General features: G+C 29.3%; 1 protein-coding gene across 1 annotated transcript in view; it reads left to right on the top strand.

The window, feature by feature from the left end:
• The window catches only part of LOC142317789 (putative G-protein coupled receptor CG31760), a 185617-nt gene that overhangs the window by 881 nt on the left and 162209 nt on the right, over positions 1 to 22527 (top strand). The window lies entirely within an intron of this gene.

Below are 22527 nucleotides of genomic sequence, written 5' to 3'. Positions count from 1 at the left end.
GCTCAGTTTTAAAGATACTCTTGTAAATGATAGAAAACAGAAATTGTAAACTAGGATTTTAGTTTAAACTAATTGATCCAAAGCCATACAGAAAACGTTAAAAGCCCTTATAAACAGTTATATAGAACAATAATTTATTCTAAAAATATTAAATGACAGTTTCAAATTAAATTAATGGACAAAATGAATTAATGGAAAAGGAATAATTTATTTAATTCCTTAATGCATTACATTTGTAGGTAAAACATAATAAAATATTTATAAATACACTCGAGTAATAACAATTATTATACTTTTATAAATACGCCACAGTTACGGTCAAGTTTACATAATGGAAAATTACTCGTAGAATTAATGTAATATATCTTGATAGAAACACAAATTTGTTTTAGATGATGAAATCATGGATCATGTTAAAATGGAAAAAATAGCTTTATCGTTTGTTTTTAATACTCTCCAAGTCGTTTTTGAAAACTTATAACTATAGAACTAGTAACTTATAAAACTAGAACTTATAACTTATAACTTATATAACTAGAAATTTGAGGTAAGAATAAATAAAATACTTTTTTAAGGTTTCTTTTAAAAATAAAACGAAAAACCTATCTTAAAAGGTAAAAACTAATACTTTCAGAATTCTGTTAAAAATTTTTGAAATATGCGTCAAATTAAGAACACTATCAAAAACTATTAATCCTTTATTTGGAGTCTGTCTCAAAAAGCTGAAATTTAAAAAATCGATATGGAGACCACATATCTAATTTTTTCATCATTTTTTGGTGCCCTTGTACGCCTATTAAATTACATGTACACATTTTTTGCTGCATTTCATTTACTTATTTCATTTGAAAGTGAGGTACGATCCTCCAATTCTTTAATAAAGTGGACAGTTATACAATTGCACTGTGTGGACACCACATTGCATCACATTTTTTTGTAGTGTCCGTATCAACATTTTATATTAGTTTATATATTAATTTTGTTTCACGTCGCTCAGGTATTTATGTGGTGTATGTGAGAACGTGTCGGATCCGTAACCATCGACACATTGGGTCGAATCCGACTTCATATTTTTAAAAAAAATTGTATATATTGATTTATTAATAATTATTAACCTCTGCATAAATTTTTGAATTAAAATGAAAAGTACATCAAATTTTATTTCACTTATAACTTATGATTTTTTTTCATATTTTTTTTTATTGTTAATGAATTATTGTTTATTGTAAGACCTTTTTTACAATCAGAGTTTAATAATTATTAATAAATCAATATATTTAAATAAAAAAAAGGAAATAAAATCTGATTCGAACCGTGTGCCTTCCCCTAAGATTCAAATATTTCATTAATTAAAATTTTATTTGGCTATAACTCTGAAACCAATGAAAATAAGTACCATCAGATGTCCATAAAGACATCGACAATATGATATATCGTTGAAAACCTCTCAATGAGGACTTGTCACTGCATTTAAGAAAACGTCCAAAATTCAAGTTGTTTGGATTTTGGGATTTTTCGGACATTTTTGGTCCTATCGATTGTATTCAAAAGAGGAGATGCACAATTAGACGTTACAAAAGTCCTAAATCCAAACTTAAAAGTTCGTTACGTATGTACAACACGTACAGACATCACGCCGAAACTAGTCAAAATGGATTTAGAGATGGTCAAAATGGATATTTCCGTTGAAATCTGAAAACCGAAATTTTTCGCGATCATAATACTTCCTTTACTTCGTACAAGGAAGAGACTGTTAAAAAAGTATTATTTTTTCTTTTCGGTATTAGGGAATTCGTTGATATTTAACCCTTATCTTATTGTAGATTTTTAGTTAAAATATAAATAGGGGTGCAAAAATGCATTCGAAAAATCACAAGATGAAAAACCTGGGCTTGATGTAAATAAAAAAAAGGAAACACTGTGAAAAATAAAAATTTAAGAAACGTCATAGGCTGCTACCATGAATGTTAAAAATAAAATATTTTTATTTTATTTAATTAACCTAAGTTTTCAATTTTATTGAACAAATTAATGTAATACTAAATGTTCAAGTATTGCCTTGAACATGTAATTGGGTTAAATTAAAAAAAAAATTTTTATTAAAGTTTGAAAAATCTCAATTAATTACAATCATGTGTCGGGTTGATTTTTTAAACGAAGTGTGTCTGAGTAGGCTAAGTTTTCTACTCGTAATTTGTGATTTTTTTTCCAGATTTTATCATATTTTCACTAAGTAACGATCGTAAAATAATTGTTTATGTTCAAAAACTGAAATCAATTTGTCCCGTTTGTTGTCACTTGTGTCGATGAGAGGATTAATTTCCCTAAAACAATATATTGTACTTTGATAAAACGGTAATTTATTTTCGCTTTGTTCACTTTTAAAAAGACTATTTGCACACTGATTGGTATTTAATTAATTTCTGAAAAATCATGAACGATTTAATAATATCACTTTGATTACTTAGCTTACTAATGATACTGTATACATATATATTTTTTTGTCATCTATATATTAGTAAATAAATATAACTTTGATATTTAATAAATACTGTGTTTGTGTATAAACATGTACGAGTGAAAACTGTAATGAAAATCTGTAGGAAACGATTCGGGACGTTAATATAAAGAAAAAATCTGATGTGGATACCACATAACTTTCTTGACGCCTATTAAATTACGTATACACATTTTTGCCTGCACTTCATTTAAACTTATTTCATTTGAAAATGACATACGATCCTTCAATTCTATGGACAGTTACAAAAATTCTAAAATATTAGTTTTTATTAACATCAAATATTTATACAATTATTAATTGAACAATCAACCTGAAATATTAGGTTAGAGTAAAAGTCCCTTTATTACTCTAAATAAATGTAAGCCTTATATCTAATTAATACTATGTTTTTTAAATTATTATGATGTAACAATAAAAAAATGAAGACAAAAACGAAACAAGAGAAAGGTACTAAATTATATAGCGATATTTATTATCAAGTAGACTGAAACAAATTAATAAATAAAAATAACACGATTCTAAATTATAATTTTTAATTGTTATTAAATAACCAGATGTTTCACCAAATATAACCACATGACTTCCTTGTACGCCTATTAAATTACATATACAAATTTTTAAAAGTACATAAAATTTTATTTCACAAATAACTTCTGATATTTTTCATATTTTCTACTTCTTTGTACGAAGTAAAGGAAGTATTATTGCGATCGCACAAAATTTCGGTTTTCAGATTTCAAAGGAAATATCGATTTTGACTATCCCTGAATCCATTTTGGATAGTTTTGGCGTACACTTTTTGACTTTTGACTTTTGTACGTACGTATGTATCTCGCATAACTCAAAAACGATTAGACGTAGGATGTAAAATTTTGGATTTTTGACTGTTGTAACATCTAATTGTGCAGCTCCCCTTTCGATTGCAATCGACCAAAAATATCCAAAAAACCCCCCCCCAAAAAAAAAAATGAATTTTGCTCTTTTTCTTAACTGCACTTGATTGAGAGCTTTTCAACGATATATCATAATTGGTATATATTTTCATTTGTTCTAGAGTTATAGCCAAATAGAATTTTAAGTAATGAAATATTTGGATATTTCAGGGGGAAGGCACACATCGGTTCGAATTTGACTTTTTTCCATTTAACTTTGACTTCCTTTTTATTAACTTTTTTTTAATTTAAATATATTGATTTATTAATAATTATGAAACTGTGATTATGAAAAGTCTTACAATAAATAATAATTCAATAAAAATATTAAAAAAAAAAAAAAACAGAAGTTATTAATGAAACAAGGTTTTATCTACTTTTAAAAATGCGTATATTAATTTAATTGGCGTACAAGAAAGTCATGTTTTATCCAAATCAGATTTTTTTTATTGCTATTATTGAATTATTTTTTATTGTAAAAATGTCTTTACAATCAGAACTTAATAATTATTAATAAATCAATATATTTAAATTAAACAAAAAGTTTAATTCGAACCGATGTGTAATTTAATTTGGCTGTAACTCTGGAACCAAGGGATATAAGTACCACTTGTGATATATCGTTGAAAAGCTCTCAATGAGGGCTTATTTGGATTTTGAGCTTTTTTGGACACTTTTTGTGTAGTCGATTGCAATGAAAAGGGGAGGTGCACAACTAGATGTTACACTAGTCCTAAACCCAAAATTTCAACATCCTGTGGCTAATCGTTTTTGAGTTATTCGAGATACATACGTACATACCTACGCGCATACCTATGTACACACGTCATGATGAAACAAGTGAAAATGTATTCAGGGATGTAAAAATGGATATCTCCGTTGAAATCTAAAAACCGCAATTTTTCACGATCATAATAATTCCTTTACTTCGTACAAGGAAGTAAAAAGACCCTATAAATATATATCCGGAAAACACTTTATTTTCGACTTAATATTTCGGTCTGATTTCTGCTCCAAGGGAAAAATTGAGCCACGTTGGAATTCCTGAGGTCCAATTAATGGGAAAATGTTATGTTTACATGTGATATTTGATATGAAATTGAATATAATAGATCCCACAACTATATCTAAAAATATTTCTGAGAAAATTGTTAAAAGCCTTCTTATAATTTCTAAAACAAATTAAGTTAGCTGAGAAATATATCACTTTATTAGTAGGCAATAATAATTATTAATAAATTAAAGGTACGTTTTCATTAGTAGGTGAATAATTTTATAAGCAGTTTTGTAATAATGAACTTTTTTTTAAATAGTTTCATCTGTTATTATATTTTGCTGTTATGAATAATTATGTCTCTACACCAGTAACGAAAGAAAATAGTGAGTCGTTACGATCCACTGGAGTAGTCGTGGTTTACTAGACCGTCGCTTTTTCGCGAATCATTTTTATATTACAAGTCAGTGCACGTCACAAAACGTTCATTCTCATCAGTTGACAGCATTCATCCGAAAGCCATCATACAGTCTTCAAGAATATAGAAATTAAGCTATTGTATGGGATTACAACAGTTTTGGTGGGTGTTAATCTGTATTTATTATTAATTAATTGTTATTACTTATTAATTTATAAGCCTTTTAGTGTCCACTAATTTCTTCGGTTTTTAATTCATTATGTCTCTACACCGTTTCATCTCTAACACACCATTTCTAACATTCCTTTTTCTAAATAATTTTGTCTTCTGCTATCGTTTTTGGCTATTAGTTTTTTAGAATTATGTGGTTATATCTTATTACAATAAACGTAGCACTCTCTGCGTTCATTGCTCCATTGTAATAAGATATTATTCCTTTTCTCTGTAATCTTGTTTTAACTTTGCTGGACTTTTTTATAGGTTTATAATCTTCCCGTAGATTATATGGGAAGATAGCTAGATTGTGAATGGGGATAGTCAGGGGCAGCTATTGTCTCAATATGGAGATATAGCAATATAAGGTTTTATCCATTACGTTTATGTCTCCGATTTAGGTTACTCGTTTACTTCTGTATATTTATATATGTTTGATTTTGGATTGATAATACGCTAAAGTTATGTATTTTAACTAATTTCGAATTCAGCAGATTTTACTATGAATTAAAACAGAAGATTGATTAAAGAATGGAGGAAATAATTACAGAAGAACAATATGAATTCCGGAAGAGAAGGAGGCCAAGGGATACTGTTGGGCTAATAAGAATATTTAGTGAGAACTACTGATAATTTGAACTACAAAAAAAAGGAAAAGGAAAAGCGACTTTTTATATAAATGGACATTTGACCATTGTGTTAAATGGAAGAAATTAATGAAAATAAAACGCCAAAAATAGGTTGGGGAAGTAGCAGATTAATTAAAGGATTGTAACTATATGTAAAAACGGATATGAAAATAAAGAATATATGCTCAATCTCAGTGGATTGACCTAAGAAGAGGAGTAAGATAGGCCCTACCACCAACCTTGCTTAATATGTACGTCGAATATAGGACAAAAAGTGTTGTAAAAGAAAATGAAGGAGCTATCAAAAGAGAAAGGAAACTATATTGTATAAATTTAGCAGATGAAATGGATGTTTTAGGAGATGAATCACAAGATATTCAAATTTTTATTTCAAAATTAGAAGAGACTAGGGCAGTATATGGAATAAAAATGAATATTAAGAGAACAAAATTAATGGGGATAATAAGCCAATAAATGTCTGAACAAAAGTAAGAATTGAAGAAGTAAAACATTACATATACTTGTTAACAGAAGATTACAAACGTAAAAACGAAATAAAAACAAAAATAGAAACGGCATAGAAATATTCAGCAGAAAGATACAGTTATTATGTAATAAATGATTTAATAAAATAAGCCGCGTCTTATGAAGAGATAAGTTTGAAATGTACTTCTGTATTGATGTGAAACATGGTCAGAACGAAAATGAAGTTAAGAAAGGATGGAAAGAAAGAAAGATGGTCGTGGAATAAATTGGTGAAGATTAGATGAGCAGGTAATGAGAAAAATTAACTAATGAGGGGAAAGATAAGGATAATGAAAGCTTCATCAGAATAATTCATGGGAGAAACGCTAACCGACTGGAATTTATCATTAGAAGAGAAGGAATTAGTGGTAGAAGTATATCAGAAGAAGGTTAAAAAAAGAGAAGGGAAAGTAAAAATTATAGACGATCTAAAAGGAGAAACGGGAGCTGTCAAATTTCAAGAACTTAACTAGAAAAAGAGAGAATGGAGAAGAACCCAAGGCTAGGAAACTGTCTCAAGGCAGATAAACATATGATGATTACTAATTATCTTCAGCTAACTACGTTCATTTTTGTTAGGGTTCTTCTTCCCCTGTACTGAGAATTCAACTGGCACCCAATCGTCCAATGATCTGTTTATTACTTCAATTAATTTCTTAGTTCTATCAATTCGCAGTCTACTTAATATTATTTTATATAAATTAAGTATATTATATTACCTACATTTACATTGACATTATATTTCTTATACATTAAATTAAAGAGAGAAGTTACTATTGTGGTCTAGCTGAAGAGACTTGAATTTACGAGTTATAACTTTTTGACTAAAAGAGTATACATGAAAAATTAATGTCTGTTCAATTTTGTATTTTTTTTTATATAGAATGTCAAAATTAAAAAAACGTGTCACTTAAAATTTTGCAAAATACCGCGGGAAAATTCGATTCGTAGCTCTTTATTTTGGTATATGTTGTTTCGGTATATGTTGTCCCATAACTATTCCGTAATTTTGTGAAATATGGATTAACACATTTTAAAATATTATTTACATTTTCCTTCATCAGATTTTAAGTAGTTCTAATAATTACTTTGGCGGAACTTGAAAACGAGAAGTTTAAAGAGGAAAATTAATGAAACCAGAAATTCATTTAACTTTCAGTTCACGTTGTGTCGGTGAAGTCTACTTGTTACATGAACACAGTCTTTTCCCAACGATAAAGATATTAATTTGTAACCGCTCTTACCTGCCTAACATCTGGTATATATTATTTTTATTTTGAATAAAATAAGTTAGTTCCTTTAAAATTAGGTAGTTAATTTATTTTAGTAAAAAGCCATACTTTTGCAAGTATTTATTATATTCACATATAAAGATTTACAACACTATAATTTTATTTATACCTATGACAATTTATGTTATTTTAATTACGGAAGCTTAATATTCGACTGCAGATTACATGAAAAGTTAACTTATATTTACGAATAGATTTATTTTTGCATCTATATTTCATATACGATATTTATTGGTTTAACAGAGGATAAAAATTAATTTCGTTTTGTGAAATATGTTGTTGTACAAAAGGTTTATTTAATTCTGAAGAATATAGACACATCCTTGTTATCATAACTCCGTAAACTTGTAGAAATACGTAATATTTTACTTAATTTTGTCTAAGGAGTAGAAAAAAAATTAGCTAAAATTCATAATCTTACACAATAAATATGAGTTAGAGTAAACATTTTAGTTACTATTTCAAATTGTAATACTACGACTTTTTTTTAATGAAATGGTAATATAACCAACATTAACATAAATTTATTGCAGCAAATAGCCCTGTCGAAAACTTAATGTTATTATAATAAATGTAGCTTTTTTAGTATTAAATTTAATTTAAATCGGTTTTATTGTTTTTAAACATTTGTTTCAGTCTTGAAATATTTGTAAGTAGTACTTACGCTAAGTCGCTAAGTGTACTTCATTCATTCCTTCACGAGGGTAAACCTAGGAATCTAAACAAAACTTTGAATAATATAGTGTTTTTTTTAAATATGATTCTAATCTTAAAAAGAATCAAAATTTTGAATTTCTGCTTAGTAGTGTCAAATTAATTTTGATACGATTATTAAAGATAGAAATAACAAAAAGTTATCATAAAAATTATAACCGAAAAGTCCTGAAATTGATACGGATAAAAAATAAAGTATTTGTTTTAAATATACATGATAGAGAATTGTTTAGAAGAAATTATGGCGCTCAGAAAATGTAAATCGAGAAATAAGTGGGAAAAAAATTTTTTCTTGCGTTTTCTAAAAATACAAATATTTATGTAAATATAAAGAATAGCTGAAAAAAAGTTATTAAAATAATGTAGGACAAATCAGGTTCCAGATTATGTCGTGAGTATTATGGTTTTTTAAGCTGGCTGGTTATAACATATTAAACTTAATTTATTTTATTAGCTGGTCTGTAATTTTTAACTATATCGGGTACAGGCAGTTTCTTTTCTATACAGAGTATTTCAAAGTTGAGTTATTTCTTTTCCGTATTTGTGGCTAGATATAACTTTCGTTAAATTATATCAGGATTCAGCAGTTCTGAAATAAAACTGCTTCATCTATAAAACCTTCAGTTACAAAATCCCGGCTACAAATAAAAAAATCTACCGTTCACATTTTTAGCTTCTAAAACTATCTTTCTGTTCCTTAAGATTACAAGTATTCGTCTGTATGTTTTACGTGATAATTTGTTATAGAATTCTAAATACTTTACTTCAAGTAGTGTAGTTAGAATCTTTTTCTCATTCATAATGACCAGATTACCTGGCACCCGCAATCCTTTGTATTTCTTTTAATTTCCTGGCTCTATAGTTAAAGTGTATAGAGTTATACTGCATTACATATATAAGTGAAATTTTGCAAATTTAATCAAATTTAGCACCTCAACTTTTTTCCAGATCTTGATATTTTTTATGACCTCCTATAACAAACAGACACAATTCTTTGCATTGAAAACTTCCGAAAAGATGTGCGTACGTGGATACGTATGTTGGCCTGACTTTTTCTTGAAATCTCCAGGGTAGAAGGACCGATTTTTATGAATTTGTGTACGATGACCTCTGAATATGAGTCATTGATGCCATTTCAACTTTGTTAAGAAAGAAAGGAGATAAAGTGTTCACGGGTAACTTATTTCAAAATTTCAAACGATGAGTAACTTTTTTTCGTAATTGCGTACTCCAATGTTCCACTTAATTTTCTTCTAAATAGTAGACTAACGAGGGGCAAGACCAACTTAGTTAGAGTTTCATAACTTAGTATTTTTCATACTTGTTATCATTCCTTCTACCGCTGTACAACTTACTGCCACCAAATTGCTCTTTAAAAAATGAGCAGTCTTTACTCCTCTAGTTTTGAAAAAGCCCAGTATTTCTGACCATAAAAAAATAACTACAGCAGAGTGAATGCAATGTATAATTTTACTTTATTTTTTAACGATGTAGTATTACTCTTAGTCATTTTTTTCGACACGTAATATCTGTTATCTACCTGAATTTTTTCCTTTACCTCAACAGTTCTACTCTTATCTTTATCAAAACCAAGAACCAAGATATCTTATGCGTTAGTACTTGACCTGTTCATCTAAACGGTAGTATTTTAAAAACAAAATATAAAAAAAATTTCTAAATTGAATATTATTAGTTTACATCTTTCAGAAGTTAGATTTGGGTTTCATATGAAAATCCAAATTATGTGATTTTAATTATTACATGAGCAATGTCTTCTTACAACTATATTCAATGTGCGAAAAAATTAAAAATGAATATCAAACTCGGTAATGCTGATGTGATGTAACCTAGTTTTAATACTTTGTGCAATAATAATAGCTCACAATCCCTTGAGGATATACTAAACTTCAGTAATTTTTAATATAAAGCAAGTCGTCTTCGAGAACAAGATTAGTCCCGGAAAATCATTAAATTTGACAAACAAATTTTACATTCCTTAAACGATATCAGAAAATTATAACAGCTTGTAAATTTTTCACTATGTTACTCCTAATAAATTTTGGATTATTCGCTAGAATTCAAATAATTCATCTAAAAGATTCTGTTACATTAAAAAAATTATTTTTATTTTATTTTGTTTTGTTATCGTACCAAGTAGATTCTGTCTGTATACCGATTCATTATTTTCTTTTTAAAAAAACTTTTTCAAAATTTTAATTTCTACATAAAGAAGAACTCAGTGACCCGAAAGAGAATTCGAAGCGTTATAAACGTTGGCAGTGATGCGGAGTAAGACGGCATAGTTAAAGTAACTCATTCACTTTTTAAAGTCGCATTATTTCTATACTCGGGGAAAAAGTTCAGTATACAGCATGTAGAAAAAAATTAAAATGTCGAGTGTAACACTTCAATAAATATAATAGAGCTCGTTATTTAATTTATTACTAATTGGCGCAATTAAACAAGAGAGCATTGAACAAAGGTGGTATTTAGGTCAGGTATTTTATATTAAATAATAGTAAAATTAGATAAATAATTTAAAGTTTTAAATAATTAGATGTAAGATAATTGCTATAATTAGTTTTTAATAGGAAATTAATTTCAAAATTTGTTAAACAGATATTTTATGATTATTTATTTATCGGAGTCATTTTTGCATTCAGTTTTTATTAGAACTTTAATAGTTTTGCGTAATTTTAGATCTTTTTATTAAGTTAATGAATATAAAAAATTGCGAAAAGATAGTCTTCTTTTGATTAGTTTAAAGTACTTCATAATTTCTACGAAATGTTTCTAGACTACCTTATTAACCTCCTCTTGACTAGTGCTTATTCGCAGAATGCTATCATATTGTGTAAAAGGGAAGAACAATGTGAAATGAATTTCTTCAGGTTTTTCCATTGCTTTCATGTATGCCGAACTAAAATCTCAGACAATTTTAACACTTAGGTTTATTATACTGCTGAATTTTAGGACTGTTTTTTTTTTGAGATTAAAGGTTGACACGAGAGCCATGTCAACCTTTAATTAGTACACGTCTTTAGCTGTGTATAAAAGGATTGTTGCCTTTTATAAAGAAAAACCCCTTTGTCTGGGTTCCCCGCAATTAAATTATTATGGTAGCATTCAAACTACGGTTATCAGGAAAGTTTGAAGAAAGAAATAACCAAGTCAAGGAAAGAGGAACTAAATAGAAGGATTATAGTGATTAACTTAGAGAAAAAAACGTGGATAGTGAGAGATGTAATAAAAGTGATGGTACAGAAAGCATAGAAGCTGGCATTGGTAAAATGTAAATTTTTGTAAAAATAAGTTCTGTTGATGTCATTTCATTATTTTTTATTGAATTCTATTGAAGTGTAATAACGTAAAAAATTATACTTGAAGGAAAATTAAATCTCGCTGACTTTTAATTTTATTGCACCTATCTTTGTTTCAACTTTTCGAAGTAACAAATAATATCAAAGTATCATATAAATTTAACACATCGTAATAGTATTGATCGTGAAAAAGGTACATAAAAAATGACATCGTTGTAATAGGTAACTAATGATTGAATAGGCTATTGCTTGTTAATCGTCTTTACAGCTCTACAAGAGTTTTATTTAAATTATGTTTATATATATTTCATTTTAATTTGTATAAATATTTATCGTAATTTCTGTTTGTGGTCGAAGAATTAAAAAATGTATTTTTTATTTACCTTAGAAATCTCATAAGTAAGAATTTTATTTATTAATATATGTACCTATGGCACACAATATTTTTAAACGTGTTTTAAATTTGTTTTTAAGAAGAAGTAAAGTAGTAATTTATTTATTCGAGTATAAATTATCACAGGATACAAGTAGGTTTAAATTTTAAAATCAGTTTTCTACTTAGCTATTGACTTTTTATCGATTTTGTGGAATAAAATGACATTACAGTTTCTTCTTTTATAATATTTTCTTTGTTCTAACTTAAAAATGATGTTTCCCTGATTATAATGCGTTAGTAAAAGCCATGTAAAAATGTAAAATGTCGAAAGTCGCCACTCAGTACTCATCTTGGATGAATAAAAGGAACAGACATTTTATGTTTCCCTGTCAGTTCAACTTAATATCTGAAACTTAATCTCTGATCGACATTTAGTTTTTAACATCTGGGAAGTTAATACTTTTAATGTTTAATTTTTTCTCTGTTCTAGTTTCTGTTTTAAATCTTTGCGTGAACTCGATTGATTCTTTTTATCTTTTCATTATCCATTTTTAAACTTAACTTTAAAATAAATCTATTGGAATTGACTAACTTATAATAAACTATTTATAAAATACGTTAAACATATTCTTAAAAAAAATGTTCAAATTTCACGTAAAAGATAATAAATGTAAATTTTTATTAAGTTTTTTCTACAAGGTAAAATATGAACATGGAAAAAATATAAAATAGAAAAAATTTTATATTTTATTTCATGTTAACTTCAATTCTGGATTCACTGAGAATCAATTAGATTAAATAAACTATAATGTTTCTAGTAACAGTAATTTTTTACTTGTTTACGACATTTATATTTCTCATTATGTTACTTGAAATCTAAGTTAAGCTGTAAATTTATTCAAAAAATAAAACACCAAAAATTATCACGCAAAGAATATATTAAGAAAAAACTTGTACATCACGAATTATATAATTTCGAATTATGTTCTAATGAAAATAAAAATAAAACAACAAAAAAAAACACAAATTATCTAGTTCTAGTTGTAATGAAAAAGGTTAGTTATGAAAAATAATAATTAAAGTATACCATAACGAAGAAATCAACAAATTAAAAAAAAATTCCCATAAAAGACTTTGAACTAAATAACTATTAAATGAAGGAATGGTTGTGATGACTATTACGGTAGTAATAAAACCACAAAAAGCCACATGTTGCTCTAAATCAGTTTTATTAAATAATATTAAGGTTGTGGTTGACTAAAAAATTTATAAAAGCACGTGTATATAATATATCTATCTATAGTATGATGTTACGAGTAGAATTTATTTGATGAACTTTAAAACCTACTTTTCTTTTTATAATGTTCAAAAAATGTTATAAAAATTCGTAACATGAATAAAAGAAAAAAAAACCACAAAAAAACTATTAGATATACATTGGAGCTGATTTTTTTCTAAGCCAACTAACTTTAGGTAAACAAATAAGATAAGAAGAATGCGTATAGAAGAGAAAAACGAGAGAAACAGAAAAACGGAAGAATGAAAGGGGGTGAGGCCCGACGTTGAAAGACTAGGAGTTGAGTAGGGGAAATGATTGCATAAAATGTTTTTTATTAATAATAACGATGTTCTGATAACAAAGAATGAAAAAAATATTAGGTTTTTCTTTTTTTAAGAAATAGGAATGATTTGGGATATTAATATTTGGTCAATTATTAGTTGAGTCAATATGTAATAATTTTCAAATATATGGTTTATCTATCCACGGCGGTCATTTTGCATAGTCCCCGTAAAACGTGTACCGTTTTGAATAATTTATACTGCCTTTAGTGAGGGGAAGAGCAGCTTCTGGAATGCTATCTTGCAGTAATTCTTTTGTAGAAAATATCAAATGTAACATGTTCCACTTTTCAAAGAAGCCAAAGAAAACTGATCCTTAGATTAGTATTTATATAATTAACTGGAATCACATTGTGTTTATTATTCCTATCGAATCGATAAAACCATTTATAATTTATATACTGAAAGAAACTTACTAAGGATATTAATGTTGTATGCATGCCTTAATTAAATAAATATAGAAAAAAATTTGTAAACTTGAGTTTGAAGGAAATTGTTTTATTTCGCGCTTTATATTAAACATTTATATTATATATACATTGTTATTTTTTTAAATGCCAAGTTAAATGAGCGTACGAAAATTCTTTCTGTTTACCAGTTTTCAGCAAAAAACAAGGAACTTTAGAAAAATCACCGATGATGATTTTCCGAGACGTTATCTTTCTGACGAAGGAAAGTAGCAAAGGTGCGTAGCAGCAGGAAGAAAATGAGGAGCAATAAAAAAAAATGAAGGGAAACAGAAAGAAAACCGACGGTAAAGAATATATGTTAGGGAGAAAAATATTTAGGGAATCAGAATATATTTAAACATTATAAGTGTACAATCACAATCTTTATTTTTAGAAAAAGCAATATTGACTTCTTCCTTTTGTACATAAGGTTTGTATGTATCGCTGGAATGAAGAGCCTGTGTGATATAATACATTATATACACTACTTGCCTTCAGTAAGTGGGAACGTTGTATGGAATCTATACTGTTATATAAAGAGGAAGAGGATTTTTGTTTGTTCGCGATAAACAAAAAACTACTCGATCAATCGCAACCAAATTTTTACCCATGTTTTTTTTTACATAACTGGGAAGGTTTTCAGATGTATTGTATTTTGAAAAATCTCGAAAATAATATATGTGTATATATCCACTACTATATGTATATTATATTAGTGGAGATTTGCCAGTTGAAGCACAAACTTTTATGAATTGAATTAATGAACTATGAGTCGATATCACTCTGTGAGCTGGATTTGACTGAATGATTCGAATAAATTGAATGAATAATATCACAAGAATAAGAGAATTAAATTTACGTTAAATAAAATAAAGTAATATTAATTAAATTTAAATAATTTCTGTTTAACAATAATGGGCTTCCCGTGGGGACTGCGTGTGAGGTTACAGTGGTGAGGTATGCGAGCACCTCGTAGGAGGGCAATCATCACCATCAGCTGGTAACAAACAGGATGCCACTGGGTCGCTGTTTTGGAAGGTGCAATGGGGTAGTTTTATAATATCTCTGCAAACAATCGTCTGATTTTCATAATTCAAAGGGGCATTTATTAATAGGTTGAAGGCTTACTTTTGCATGCATCAGGTACACTCTCGATCTAACAGATCACGGTTATTTGGAAATGTATACGTATATATATATATATATATATACACACACACATATAAAGTCTGTTTGTTATTGCATCCTGTGAGAATTAACCGACCTATTACTTTCAAATTTACGGGATGCATTCATATTATCCCAGGGAAGGTTTAAGCCATCGGTCGAAGATATAATAATCGCTCCTTTGAAGATATAAAAAAATATTCATTATTTTTTCGATCCTAAGGAGGGTGATGTTATAAATTAATGATATATATTCATTAAGGAAAAAATAGATTAATCCCTTTACTTCATTATTGTATTTTTGCTATCACGGCAAAGAAATAAGTTATACATTTTTCGTCGTCAAAGGTGTATGTACTTTGGTTACTATAGTTACTATTATTCTATTTTGTGATCTAGTTTCTTTTTCAGGTTTCTATAAAGCCTGAATACTATAAATATTATTTATCAGTATTATTCTCTCTGCCGTAAGGATAACGTACAGTGCGTGATCCAGGGGGTGAAGCCCCTTGAGTAGATGGGAATGGCGATCGAAGCAAACTCTATGGCCATAGGTATCTCCCTTGGCCCCGGGAGGCTCCGTGGAGCCCCTGAGTTGGCTCCGGGATTCGCCTAGGCTGACCTGAGCCCCGAGGGTCCAGGTTATAACTAGAGGGCCGGCTAGAAATATAAATGGTATACGTATACTAATTACGACGGTAGTACGATTACACAAATTCAAGATTATATTTTTTTACTAGCATATAATATTGAATTTGCATCATAATACCAATACTCGATTAATACAGTTACATGCTATGACAGATGTGCCCACATAGTTTTCATTTAAAGTTCTTAATTCTAAATTTGTAAAAAATAGCTTGCTAATTTATTATGAAATAAATACTCCTAAAATAATTTTAAACAGTAAATCAGGAGAGTAGTTAAAGTAGAATATTAAAAATTGTTAATTCTTTCTATTTGATTTGAGATGAATAGACTACATTTATCCCTTTATATTACTTTTTCAATGCGGTAAAATATCTGATGTATTGTGTAATACGCATCAGACATTTCGTATTTCATGTAGATTGCCACCGTTCTTCAAGATCGAAAAAGGGTCTTGTTGTAAGAAGTAATTGCAACTACATTGAATTACTTGTTCTACATTGTAATTGTACGTCAATTCATAGCAAGCGTATATTCTTTCCCTTAATTAACTTTTTTTTTTTATGAATCCCAGAATAGTAGAATCGTATTCCGTGGAAGTTCATTGTATTTTTGATTTAATTGACAATATTTAAAGAGTGAGTTTCTGTCAGGCATGTTCACCACCAAATCGAACTTATAACCTCAGATTTCCGAAACATACCCATTTTATTACTAACTACTCGTATTAGTAAGAAATATAAGTTGTAATAATAAATATAATTAATAGTAAATATAGATAAAAATAATAAAATAATATGTTAACTAATATAAAGTGTAATTAGATATTACTTTTGAGAAAAAATAAATAAATAGAGGGTGCTGCATTTTTATTTTTCAGGCAATGTATTAACTTTTTTTAATCTGAAAGTTGAATGAATTTTCAATCAAATCTTTTTTTATCTTTTTAAAATATTTAAAATAAACCACGAATATAAATCATTAACTTCCATAAAGGTAACATCTAAAATAACTAATTATGCTATTAGCTATATGAAAATATTATTGATTTGTAATTTATAATATACGAATACAACCATAAATTTTAACCTAATGTTATATGGGAGGGTGAGTGTAATTTGGCTTGTGTTGTGAGGCGTAGTTCTTATAAGCAGAAGATGATGAAACTTCAACTCTGATGACTAAAGTTTTACGTTAATAGTTACGACAAGGTGGAGATAATTCATACCTTACATGTCTTGTTCAACTTCATATGAATATTCCTCATAATCACGTGTAAATTCTAAGACATCATTATAAGCTTATGTTTAAACTCGCTTAGGTTTACTTTAGTAAACTACGCTTCAGTAACAAGAAATAAAAACTTAATTTCTGTATTCATGATTTCCAACCGCACTGTTTTATCACAAAGCAATTAAACTTAATGTTTCTTCAGATAAACTGATTTTTACTTAAAGCATATCGCCGATCTCTATGGTGAAGTAGTAGAGTCTCGACCTCTTATACGAAGGTCGGGTTTGAATACCCGGCCAGACATGGTATTTTTCATACACTACAAAATTTGCATTTTATATTCCCATGTACAAGCTATCGAGAATTAATCTTTAAAAAAATCTGCATGCATTATAAACTTTGTTTTATAACTGTTTGATATATATTGCGAATAGGTATTTTTTCTATTGAGAAACAGATACTGCGAAATCTGACGAGTCGTTTTAAAGACTTGCTTATTTAAATCTTTTTTTTTTTATATATAATAGATTAAGTCGGTAGACATTTTGATGAAAATTAAAAGTTACAGTTTAAGTGAGAGGAATGAATGATCCAAGGTAACTGATCAAAACTTTTCTTTCAAATTCTTGAATAAATAACTCTACCGACATTAGAAATTCCACGGGGATTAACGATAAATCTATTTTATAAATATTTTTTATTTATGTTAGAAGATGATTAAATTCAAAAATTATTTCCCTTTAATATTTTATGCGAAAATAAGTTAATCTCTGAAGTATTGTATACGAGATTTTGCATCTATCTTCTTTTAATTCCATCACGGTTCCATCCGGTGGGATGGGTTCGTGCTTATCCCAACAAGAATAAAATTATCGCTAAAAATTTGACTTTTAGTGATAAAAATGGAATGAAAACAGTCAAAATATTAAATAATTAAAAGTTCAATTTCAATAATTTTCACTGTAACCTTATTTTAAGGGACTATTAATAAAAAATTATTTTAAGACTGGGCGATTTGTTTTTCTTCATTTTTATGTAACACATATTTAAATGTTTTATAATTTTCAAGTAAATTCTTCATTTATAAAATATTTACTTTATAAATGTGTTATTAAAGTATTTACTTACAGGTTCCTATTTTTTTCAGTTTAATTATGCACTCGTTTAAAATGTTAGTTTATTCTTCGTTTAAGATGTGTAAATCATTATACAGCCTTTTGAAAAACAATAAATAATAACTAAAACACCATAAGGGACTACCATATTGAAAATATCAATCTTTTTGGATTTAAAGAAAAATTCGTGTACTGGGAGGTGCTTGTTGCCCTGTTGATTAGTAGAAAGAGAGTGAGAAAAGTAAGAACTAGAAATCTGGTGAATGTGAGCGAAGTCCAAAATGCATTTCCAGTGTATTATAAAAATGATCAAAAATTGGGTGCTATGGTCAAAAGCTAGACATACTGGTACCCACGTAATGTTAGTATAAAAATTTTATTTATTTATTTGTTTAAATATTTAACCCATTTTATAAATGAGTTAAATAAATTTGACAATAATGAGTACGTTGTTTATAAATAATATGAATTTTAAAGAAAACAAAATTATATTCGCTGTTGTTTTACACATTCAATTAACCATAATTAATTTTCATTATCCTTCCTTAATAATTTAAATTTATAGAATTATTAATTTCATTCTCTCCTATTATTGCAATTTAAATATTTTTTATCTTCTTCTTAAACCAGCATGTCTACAATTTAGCATTCAAACATTTTTTTTAATTTCGTATTTAAGAAATATTATGATTCAATATTACGTGATGACGCTTAATAATTATTTATTATACATTAAAATTTTTCCAAAGAACTCTTACAAAACGAAAGTAAAATATATATTTAAAAATATTACTAACAATATAGAACATACAATAAATACACTTCATAAACGTAAACAAAATTGATTGTCTTTTCTTTTACCCCTCGTTTTTCTAGGCAATGACAGATAAAATTGACTAATATTCTTTCAACCAGGGTTGAAAGATGTTGATAAGGTGAAGGATCTTCTTATCATCTAAAAGACAGTATAGAACTGATCTGAGGTAAAGATAAAAGAAAAATCTTCCAAAATTATTAAAACCGAAGTAGGACAAGTAATCCTTGATAGAGGATAGATCCTTCTTCCTCTTTATATTTTTGGATGTGGGCATTGACTGAGATATTCACTAGTCTATTGTTTTCTGACAACTTTCTGCCTTGTTGAAAGCTCAGCATAATCAAGCTCTTGCACAAGCCTAAGCTAGATTTCGACACTAAGTATTTCTCATTGACTCCTATTCTTGCCGTATCTTAACTAAAGTTTTTAAAATTTTTTCTTATCTGTGAATAAGTGTTTACGATCCTATCTAATATTTTTAAATATTATAGGACTTCTTTCTTTTTCCCCGTTAACGATTTATCTCAGTGGCTCGGTTTGTTTGCGTCAAAATGTGATTTTACCAAAGCGTGAGGTGTGCGCGCAAGGTTGTCATCATATATATGTTGCCTTATAAAATATTAATTCCCACTAAATTTACAAGCTAAATTTTATGAAACGCTTACATGCAGGTAGGTTAAAACATGACACTGCGTTCTTTCTCCTTGGAGGCTACGTGTGAGATTTGTCATATTGTCCGTAATGAGGTATGTTGTATAATTATAAAACATATAAATCTGCCCTGCAATGTAGGACATACTTTCTTGTTTTGTCTGTTTCAGCTGTGTTGCAAATGAACGAGGAAAACAACGGAAGCCACGCGGTTCCCCCCCAAACCCTTCCTGGACATATGTGTGTCTGGATGACTTTAAAATCAAATTTTTTTCTCAAAAGAAATCTTCACTTTATCAAATAAAACGATTCAATCAATTTCCCTACTAACACTTGCAAACTCGAAATTTTTTTTTATACAAGATCGTTAAGACACCCAACCATTCTCCTTGCTTATCCAAGAAGAAGACCACTGGTGGATATTCCAACCCCGTAGGGGAAGACACACCCGCCTAATGACGATTCAGGTCACCACCCACCCCGTTCCTAGCCCGATGTGCTTTAACGGTGGTCTTCTTTTGACCCTCCAACTTTTTACATCTCACAGTAATAAGCCAGACCTCACTGGGATGTCACCGGATGTATAAATGCCTCGGCAGACATTTGCATCAGTGAATTAATGACTCAGCCTTCGCCTTTGCTGTAGGCTTCTTTCGGACATCTTGACTGCCCTAATTCGTTGCCTTCAGAACTAGCTAACCGAGTTCGTGGAAGCACTAACCCCGCGCCTAGTTCTACACTTTAATTGAACTAATTTGTGAGTAAATGTCTCATAATTATTCGAGGCAAATTCAAGAAATAACATACCACAAGAAATGTTGTTCGCAACAACGAAATTTATTCCTAGTTCCCTTAGTGAACTCAAATTTATAGTTCATAACCCCGACATTATAACAATTATGGACTCCGATCTTGTCTACCAGGGAGAGGAGGACAGACACCACTGATGGGCAGCGAAGATCGTGGAAGAAATGCCCAGCAACCTCCGACGGAAGAGAGAAGAGGCCTGCCTAATCCCCCGCGCTGCCCTTTTCGGGCCACGGGACTATTCGTGGTTTACGGTCTGTAAATTATTTATAGCCGGTTTACGGAAAGGCAGGCAACAGAAGAAAAGAGGAAAGAAAAATGAAAATCGGCCTGCCAACACGAAGAGGAATCCGGCACAATGGAGCCCAGCAGCGAAGACAGCCCGAGTGAAGGAAGACTACAAATTTACTATCATCTCACCTATCACCCATCATCCACTTTACATAAATTATTACAATTATGACCCCAGCCAGCACATGCGTCTCCCTCCGGAAAGGGGATCGCATTGCTTCCTCCAAACAATAGGGTTCCCGAAAAGCGTATTTCTGTTAGGCCAAAGGCGCTAGCACCGAAAGGATTTCAGGGGACGGAATGAAGGGGAATAAAGGTGGAAGTATGAAGCTCATATGCACCTAGTCTACCACGATCAGCTGCAGTCAATTATTTCTCATTAGTCAAAAGGACCGGAACCCAAATACCAACTCCGTCCATAAATAAAACAAAAATATCTACAACCGCCACTAAATAAATAATGACCTGCCCGACAAATGAAAGACACAGCATCAAGGGACATTTATCCAGGTTCTGCATTTAGTAGGGAGATAATTAAAAAAAAACTCCCGCTACCCTTGCTTTCCATTCCGAATAAATGGTTTCATAAGAAATCTTGTAATAAATAAAAAATTTGGTTTTTGTCCTGGTCATGGAATTAATGATAATATTTTTTGAATGATAGACATTGCCAGCAACATATCCGGTTATATACCCAGTATCAGTATTCATATGTTTGAGGCTTTCAGTAATTGATTACGACTGTTATCCTTACTCTAAATAAAATCGTAATTTTAGTTGAATATAAAGTAGGATTATGTCAGGCTTATATAAGTTGTATATATTAAAAGTTTAGAATTATACAAGGAAACTTCATCAATACAAAAGTGGTCCTCTGTTATTGATGATGGAAAGAATCTGCCAAAGAGCTCTTCTCTTTCATAAATGGAAATGTACTGAGTCCGCTAATTTGGGTGTATGAGTTTCATTTTCTGATAAGGTAGGAATGGAAGGTGGATGCCACATTGTCACTTATAAAGATGGTTTCTTGATTGTAGAAGGAAATTTTTCATTATTAGAAAGAGAAGAAAGCTATACAAGGTTGCAAAATTTTGAAGTTGTGTAATTAAATGGGAAATGGTCTTTGTCCTGAGAAGATGACAGGATGGAGGAAAGAGGAAAATTTTAAAATGTTTAAGTCTTATTGTCTTGGGTCCCAATTTGGTAAGTATCATTGTAAAATTATCTGGTATTAACCTTGGTGAGTGTTTTTCAGGGAAAATTTGAAATTTGGGACAAGGAAAACATGAGATGCTTTTGCAAAATTTGCCAGTTGGCATATCAGATAATTTTAACAGGAAATTGAGCTTACAAGGAAAGTTTAGATGTTTCCCGTTCGATGGTAGATAGGCACTACCAAGATTTTAAATTCCCAGCTGTTGATGATGTAAACTTGTCTTCTCCAATATAAGTTAGAAAGAAATATTATAAAGCAGTCAAACTTAGTGACTGAGTTGTCAAATTTAGTACTGCTGTAGTTGAGACTGGAGTACAAGTGTACTTCATTGTTGAAAGATAAATTTTCTCTTAGTACAAAGTCATATGAAAAGGTTGTTAAGAGGAACAACTAATTTGGTTTAGTATAGGAAGGTATCTGCTTGGTGTTTGATACAAAATAAGCAACTGACAATTTACTTCCTGGTTAGAGTTGGGTATAGAGTAATTTGACTAACAAAAACAGCAAGCGATTAAAGGAACTTTCTTGGAAAGATGACACAAAAATAGGGCTCAAACTTATAATTAATAGTAGAATAAA

The sequence above is a fragment of the Lycorma delicatula genome, chromosome 1 (genome assembly GCF_047948215.1).
Source record: "Lycorma delicatula isolate Av1 chromosome 1, ASM4794821v1, whole genome shotgun sequence".
Taxonomy (NCBI): Eukaryota; Metazoa; Arthropoda; class Insecta; order Hemiptera; family Fulgoridae; genus Lycorma; species Lycorma delicatula.
Note: the sequence above shows the minus strand (reverse complement) of the source record. Positions and strands in the feature narration are given on the sequence as shown.